The sequence below is a fragment of the Mus pahari genome, chromosome 4, assembly GCF_900095145.1.
Source record: "Mus pahari chromosome 4, PAHARI_EIJ_v1.1, whole genome shotgun sequence".
Lineage (NCBI taxonomy): Eukaryota > Metazoa > Chordata > Mammalia > Rodentia > Muridae > Mus > Mus pahari.
In genome coordinates this window covers 17,159,808-17,169,086 of record NC_034593.1, presented here as the reverse complement: position 1 = coordinate 17,169,086, position 9,279 = coordinate 17,159,808, and positions in this window count along the sequence as shown.

Here is a 9,279-nt window from a genome sequence, read left to right as displayed (position 1 = left end):
CTTCCCTTCCCTTCCCTTCCCTTCCCTTCCCTTCCCCCTTTTCTTACCCCCTCTTCTCTCTCTCTCACTGTCAACCTCTTCCCCTCTTCCTCCCTCCTTGCCTTCCTTCCTTGTTTTATTTTTTTCTCTCTCCCTTCCTTCCTTCCTTCCTTCCTTCCTTCCTTCCTTCCTTCCTTCCTTCCTTCCTTCCTTCCTTCCTCGTCTTCCTTCCCTTTTCTTCCCCTTAAAAGAAGAAAGTGTGTATGTGGAGAAACCCTGCTAATGAAGGTTGAGGTCTACATTGTTCAGATAGCCTTCTGAGCTCAGTGCAAAATGTCAGACTTCTCCTTCTTTGACCTTGTCTAGGGAGATTGAAACTCCTATACCGTCTACCTGCAGAATGCCATAGACTTGGTTTTATTAAGGTTCAGCTTTCTTTCTCCTAATAAATGCTAAGGAGCTGCCTCAGCTTGGGAAAGTATCCCAAGGAAGGGGTGTTTGGGAGCAGTGGATGAATGACTCTGAGCCCATGATGGATGCAAGCTGGTCATGCGTGATGGCTCTGTGCTCAAAATAACTCTCTTGCAGACCAAACCCCAATCTTTTATTTTGCATAAGCTACTTCCTTAGGAATTGCATATCAGTTCAATCATTTACCCCAGGTTTCCACAAATCAGCATTTTATGATCTTAATCTGTTGACTCTAAAGACAGAAACACATGACTAAAGCTGCTAATTTATGCTGCTTGCTGGAGCTGGAACATGGCCTCATTCTTCTATTACATTTTCACCAGCTTTCTGTTTTCCAACTCCTTCACTGCCTAAGCTTGGCTGTCCTGGAACTTGCTCTGTAGACAGATCTTGAACTCAAAGATCTGCAAGGGCTCTTTCTCCTAAATGATGGGATGAAAGGTATGTACTACCACACTTGGACCTAAGTTTTACTTCACGTAGCTGCTAGTATTTTAATGACATTTTTGTTCCCTAAAAGACTGCTTACATGAATATCTGCATGTAGCTTCTGGGCATGTGCTCCCAGTTATTTCCAATTGATAAATAAAGATGCTGGAGCCAATGGCTGGGCAGGACAGACAGAGGCAGGACTTTAGAATTTCAGGACTTGGGACTGGAAGGAGAGGGAGGGATCTGTGAAACTGGGAAAGTGTGGAAGAGAGGAGATGTACCATGCCTGAGAAGAGTGCGGGAGAGAGAGTGATGGCCACCATGTGAAGGAGCCAGGAGAATGTGGCAGCCCTCTGAGTACAAAGCAGCCAAGATAGAACACAGAATTTAATAAATAATAACTCTGGATTAATACTGTGGCCTTGTGTAAAGCATACCAAAATATAAAGGTGTGTGTGTGTGTGTGTGTGTGTGTGTAAGGCATACCAAAATATAAAAGTGTGTGTGTGTGTGTGTGTGTGTGTGTGTGCATGTGTGTGTGTCTTTCATTTGGTAACACAAACCACTGAGGCAGGTACCACATTGCTTTGTTCAAGACTAGTACTGAACCTAGAGATTGACTTAAGTTTGTCTCCTGGAATTAAAGGTGAGTACCACCATGACTGGGGCTAAATTTTCATGGCCATTATTCCTCAAGATTTAGATAAAAAACCTGTCTCTTCCACCCTCAAGATCTGGGTCAAGTGTACCCTCCATGTCTGGATTGTAGTTCATCCCAGATTAAATGTCCAAAGCATTCTTTGTTTATCTACATAAACAATAAACTTAGTTGGGTGGGGCCTTGCCCTGAAATCACCGCTCCCTAAATTTCTTTATCTGCTTCTTTAATATTTTCTGACAAAGATGACCCATTAGTGCAACTGCCTCTTCTTTCAGGTCCATGAAGCACCTTATACAATTCATATTGCATCCTTATATTTTACATAGTTGAGAAATCCTGTAAAGAACAGTTTTTACGTAGATTTATATATTCTTTTTAAAATTATTTTATTAGATATTTTCTTCATTTACATTTCAAATGCTATCCCAAATGTCCCCTATACCCTCCCCCCTCCCTGCTCCCCTGCCCACTCCCACTTCTTGGCCCTCGCGTTCCCCTGTATGGGGCATAGATTTATATATTCTTGAACTCATGTTTTCAGAGTTCTTCCCCACAGTCTTAAGGGCTGTCCTGCAGATCACAGCATTACCAATTTCCTAGACACTAGACACATTCTCACTTCCTGGAATTGTGCTGTTTCTGTTTATCATGGGGTCATTAACCTTGACTTGGAGAATATTCCCCCCAAAAAGAACATAAAGTAAACTATATACATTATTATACAAACAAACCTTATGCCAACAATAATAGAGAAGATGCATGCCCTGTTGGCTTTACTACATGGGAGGAATGGTGTTACACTGTCCCTTCAGTGGCCATGCCAAGTCTGGCAAATAAGAACTTGATCAGCAAGCATCTGAGATTCTTTTGTCCATCCAAGATATTTCTACCTCCTTCTTCAAACTCATATAACTTTTTAAAAATCTTGTTTTCTAAGATTTATTTATTTTATTTATGAGTACACTGTAGCTGTCTTTCGACACACCAGAAGAGGGCATCAGATCACACTACAGATGGTTGTGAGCCACCATGTGGTTGCAGGGAATTGAACTCAGGACCTCGTTGCTCTTAACTGCTGAGGCATCTCTCCAGCTCTCTCATACAACTCTTGATTCACCCCAATTAAAGCTGATCTGTCTCCCTGAAGCTGATCCCAGAGATAAGTCTGTCTTATTCATGGGCCAACCAAAACATGTTAATTCACTCTGCTTGCTTCGTTCTCATGGGCCAGTGGCCAATGACCCCAGAGAGAAGAGAGAATCATAGGTATATATGTATGTAGGTTTATGCATGGCTAGAAGTTGTCAGATTTCTTGGAGGTGGGGTTGCAGGCAGTTGTTAGGTGCTCAATGTGGGTGTTGGGAACTAAACTCAGAACTCTTTCGAGAACAGCAAGCACACTTAACCTCTTCAGTCTTCCTGACCTTTCCATAAGTCTCCTATTCTATTCCCAATCCCCTGTTTTAAGTCTCATATTCTCACCCTCCCTCTTCTCCTAAGTCTCCCATTTTCCCTCACTCCTTTACTAAGCCTCCTATACTTTTCCTTTCCTATTCTCCTGTGCTTTCCTTCTTCCCTTCTCTCTTAAGTTCCCTCTTCTCCCCTCGTTTCCCCTCTAAAATCTCCAATTCTCTCCTTTTCCTGTCTCCTATTTTTCTCCCTCCATTTCTTCCTTTCATTCAACATCTCTTTTTCTCTGTGTTTAAAACTACAGATATACTATCCTTTTTATTTTTAAACAATTCACATACCTCTTTTTGTAATAATCTTTAACTTGGTTATTACAATTGTTATTATAATTTCACCCTGAAATTCTTTTCCACTAGGGTCTCTGAAATGAACTCCTCAGTCTGAATTCTATAAAATGGACTTGCCATGGTAACAAGGGAACTGACAGGCAATGCAAGTTCTCAAAAATTATAGAGAAAGTTTTAGACCAACTTCCAGAATGTGTGCATTGGGGACTGTTGCTTCAAGACAGAAGAACACCAATGGTTTTCAAAGTCTTTAAAAAAAATAAAATTAGGTTCTGACCTTGGGACTCGGGTGAGATAGCCATCTTGTATCCAGGGTCTCTCAGAGATCAGTCTGCACAGGAGAACATGCAGGCTGCAGAAGCAACAGAGCTTCTTGGACAGGAGACATTTGGGTCTTCATCCTCAGTCAAGAGGCAGAGCTGAGACCCAGACCTCTGGGTACCTTCCCCGCCAGAGGAGACTTGGCCTCCAGGGAGGGCTCTGACCCCAGGACACAAGCAAGATTACCATCTTGAATCCTGGGTGTATCAGAGACCGGTCTGCCCAGGAGAGTGTGCAGGCCACAAAAGCAACAGAGCTTCTTGGACAGGGTCCCTTCCAGCCTTCAACTTCAGCCAGGAGGTAGATCAGAGCTCCAGATTTCTGTGCACCTTCCCTACAAGAGCAGAGCTTGCCTTCAGAGAGTACTCGGACCACTGGGACTCAGAAGAGAGTTAGACTCCCAGGAGTGCTGACAGCAGCTAACAGAATTACAGGGGGAACAATCTCCAGCCAGAGACAGCTAGAACATCTAACACCAGAGATTACCAGATGGCGAAAGGCAAGCGTAAGAATTTTACTAACAGAAACCGAGACCATGTGGCATCATTGGAACCCAGTACTCCCACCACAGCAAGTCCTGGATATCCCAACACACCCAAAAAGCAAGATGCAGATTTAAAATCATATCTCATGATGGTGGTAGAAGATTTTAAGAAGGGCATTAATAACTCACTTAAAGAAATAAAGGAGAACACTGCGAACAGGTAGAAGTACTTAAGAGGAAACACAAAAATCCCTTAAAGAATTACAGAAAACACTGCTAAACAGGTAGAAGTCCTTAAAGAGGAAACACAAAAATCCCTTAAAGAACTATAGGAAAACACAACCAAACAGGTAATGGAATTGAACAAAACCATCCAAAATCTAAAAATGGAAGTAGAAACTATTAAAGAAAACCCAAAGGGAGACAACGCTAGAGATAGAAATCCTAGGCAAGAAATCAGGAACCATAGATGCGAGCATCAGAAACAGAATACAAGAGATAGAAGAGAGAATCTCAGGTTCAGAAGATTCCATAGAAAACATGGACACAACAATCAAAGAAAATGCAAAATGCAAAAACATCCTAACTCAAAACATCCAGGAAATCCAGAACACAATGAGAAGACCAAACCTAAGGATAATAGGTATAGATGAGAATGAAGATTTTCAACATAAAGGGCCAGCAAATATCTTCAACAAAATTATAGAAGAAAAGTTCCCAAACCTAAAGAAAGAGATGCCCATGAACATACAAGAAGCCTACAGATATCCAAATAGACTGGACCAGAAAAGAAATTCCTCCCAACACATAATAATCAGAAAAACAAATGCACTAAGTAAAGATAGAATATTAAAAGCAGTAAGGGAATAAGGTCAAGTAACATATACAAATATTCGAATTACACCAGACTTCTCACCAGAGACTATGAAAGCCAAAAGATCCTGGACAAATGTTATACAGACCCTAAGAGAACAAAAATGCCAGCCTAGGCTACTATACCCAACAAAGCACTTAATTACCATAGATGGAGAAACCAAAGGTTTTCCATGACAAAACCAAACTCACACAAATATCTTTCCATGAATCCAGCCCTTCAAAGATTATAAAGGGAAACCTCCAACACAAGGAGAAAAGTTATGCCCTAGAAAAACCAAGAAAGTAATCCTTCAACAAACCTAAAAGAAGATAGCCACAAGAACAGAATCCCAATTCTAACAACAAAAATAACAGGAAGCGACAATTACTTTTCCTTAATATCTTTTAGTATCAATGGACTCAATTCCCCAATAAAAAGACATAAACTAACAGACCGTCTACATAAACAGAACCCAACATTTTGCTGCATACAGGAAACCCACGTCAAGGACAAAGACAGACACTATGTCAGAATAAAATGCTGGAAAATCAATTTTCTAAGCAAATGGTCTGAAGAAATAAGCTGGACTAGCCATTCTAATATTGAATAAAATTGACTTCCAACCCAAAGTTATCAAAAAAGACAAGGAGGGACACTTCATACTCATCAAAGGTAAAAATCTTCCAAGTTGAACTCTCAATTCTGAATATCTATGCTATAAATGCAAGGGCAGCCACATTCATTAAAGAAACTTTAGTAAAGCTCAAAGCACACATTGCACCTCACACAATAATAGTGGGAGATTTCAACAACCCATTCTCATCAATGGACCTGGAAACAGAAACTAAACAGAGACACATTGAAACTAACAGGTGTTATGAAAGAAATCGATTTAACAGATACAGTTTGCAAAACACATGTAACTCAAGAAGAAGGAGGACCAAAGTGTGGATACTTCATTCCTTCTTAGAAGGAGGAACAAAATACCCATGGAAGGATTTACAGAGACAAAGTTCAGAGCTGAGATGGAAGGAAGGACCATCCAGAGACTGTCCCACCTGGGGATCCATCCCATAAACAACCACCAAACCCAGACACTATTTCATATGCCAGAAAGATTTTGCTGACAGGACCCTGATATAGCTATCTCTTGTGAGGCTATGCCAGTGCCTGGCAAATACAGAAGTGGATACTCACAGTCATCTATTGAATGGAACACAGGGCACCCAAGGAAGGACCTAGAGAAAGTACCCAAGGAGTTAAAGGGATCTGCAACCCTATAGGAAGACCAACAATATGAACTAAACAGTACCCCCCAGAGCTTGTGTCTCTAGTTGCATATGTAGCAGAGGATGGCATAGTCGGCCACCAATGCGAGGAGAGGCCCTTCTTCTTGTGAAGATTATATGCCCCAGTACAGGGGAATGCCAGGGCCAGGAACCAGGAGAGGCTGGGTTGGGGAACAGGGCAGGGGAGGGTATAAGGGACTTCCGGGATAGCATTTGAAAATATCTAATAAAAAATAAAATTAACAAAATAGTTACTATTATTTTCATATATTTTATAAATGTCCAACTTAAATATTCATTAGTTTAGTAATTTGAAAATTCATATATCTATACCTTGAAGGAGAATGAAGGATAATATGGAACAACACTTGAAGAATATGTGGAATAGACAATGTTATAAGATATTGGGACTATAAAGGTTATTGCTCCCACACATCTCTAGAAAAACCAGGAATGTTAAGTATCCAGGATTGTTCTTTCAATGGAAAGGATGTTTAACTAATTTTTCCCAGAAGGCTGGGAACTGATAGCCTAGTGATCTACGTTATCTGTTGGGCTAGGCCATATCAAACCTCCACAACCAGAGTCACAGGTGGCTAGTCATCTTAATGACCTTTCCATGATCTGTATATCCAGGGTCTTCTCCAAGCTCCTCCAACCAGGACTTGAGATGGCTAATAACCCAAATGACCATTATACTCTCTGTATGACCAAGTTCAAACCAGGTCCTTCCCGAGGGCCTTAAGCCTAGGAAAGTACATGCAGCCTTTCTCTAGAATTCATTTTCTTGGATAAGGTAACATGTACTCTAAGTTGAGTGAGTTTTTATATTATTATGCTTCCTTGTACACTGGGGATTATATTACTTTCAAGAACATTTTTTTTCTAAATTATGCTGTGATTAACTATGCTAACAATAAATCACCTGGCATCAGACTTCTGAAATTTGATCCAGCTTGTCAGGATGAAATGATTTTTCATTCTCATCTCATTGTGGATCATTTCCCTGCCCGCCATGATACCTACAGAAACCCTCTCAATTAGAGACTGGCTGAATAGTGAGGAACAATTTTCCCTCCAAGGCACAGACCAATGAGATGCTACTTCAATGCTTTAGGGCAAGTCAGCAAAACAGCTTGGGAAATTCACTATGGTAGGACAGTCTGATTTTTGTATATATATATATATATATATATATATATATATATATATATATATATATATATATTCTTCTCACTACGTTGCTCACTCTGCCCACCATCCTCTTATCATACTTAGCCTCTGAATGCTGGTATTATAAGAGTGTGTCATCATATCTGTCTAATAAACTTGAATTGTCAATGAAATCTTGTCATAAGTGAAATGAAAGGGCCCAGAGTGTCCCATTTTCAGTAGCTTCTCCATTGGAGTTAACAGAAGTTGGCAGGGCTCAAGGTTAGATGTGCCTCGTTTCCTTTCATAGGAATTACCTATGCTCAAGAGTCTAGAATTGTAGACTATGAAACGAGAATTACTGGTACAATTATCAAAGAAATTTCCAAAATTCCTCACTTGAGAGTTTTGCAAGCAACAGCAGGTATAGGTATGTAGTTCTGGCAAAGGAGATGAATACTTTGGATAACTTCACTGAACATTCTCCACGTTCACTTCTTCTTCTCTTAGACAAACAGTGAGACTAGGGCCCCTAGCTTCTGCAGTAACATGTGTTGACACAACTGTGTTATGAACAAAACTGGTTAGGAGGAATAGAATTTCCCAGATGTACCCTCCATATGAAATCTTCCACATCCTTCCTACCATGATGATAATTTTGGATTTTGGAAGAAGCTTTGTGTCAGAGTAGACGAGCTGGGTTGAGGAAGAAGCTATGTCTTTGAATCATCATTGGTAGGGGAAGTCAGATGTCTTAAAGAACACCCATTTTGGATATGGTGAGAAATCTATGTTAGCAACTTAAGATACTGGGTTATTTTGAACTGGGTTGTTCTAACTCAAATTTCAACACACTGCTAACTCATGGTCTAAGCCCATCCCAAGATGTGCTTTTGTACATCCCAGAAAAATAATTATTTATGTTAAAGAGAGTTGTTAAAGAAAAGAATACATGGAAGAGAATAAAAGTGACCCCCAAAGTCTACCATGCTTATTGCTAGATCTGTTATAGAAAATATAACCTGCTATAAACAATATAAAATTTTCTAAAGAGTTACTAAATTCTAGCCACTTTTCTAATTATACTACAAGTAACAAATAATACCGATGGTACATATAATAAGCATTTATGAATTATATATGACATATGCATTTACATGTTGAAAAAGTATAGATTTATACTTTCAGAAAAATAATAAAATAATAGAGACTAACTTTGACTCCTAATCTGAGATAATTTAAGAAAATCTTTCTACCAAATGTATGGTTACCAAGACATTCAGTATCATTTAGTGGAGAACAGTGATCTCTGGGAGATGGTAAACAAATGGAGTAAGCTATATGATAATAAGCTCTAGCCCATTGCACAGAGAAAATTTTTAGTCCATGTGTGTGTGTGTGTGTGTGTGTGTGTGTGTGTGTGTGAGTTCACATGCACATTCACATGTTCACTCATGCGGAGGTGCCAATGACTGAGCTCTTTCCTGGAAGCAATCTTAAGGAACCAGAGATGTGTATAAGGTAGCCAATGAGGAGAGAATAACACAAAAATGTCACAGAATTTGGGAGAAATACAGAGATCTCATTCACCAATGTTGAACACTGGCTTCATTAATCTGAAGAAAGAACAATTTAGGAGACTTAGAGGATATGATCCTCTCAAGGAATATATGAGAAGATTTGCCTTAACTATACATATAATGACTCTAGACTGAATGCTGCTCAAATTGCACCTGGAATAAATTTAAATGTAAGGTACAAAAGGGTTTGATATTTTATATATAATGACCCGATTTTCAGAGTCTAGAATTGTAGATTATGAAATGAGAATTTCTGGTAAAATTATCAAAGAAATTTCAAAAATTCCTCACTTAAGA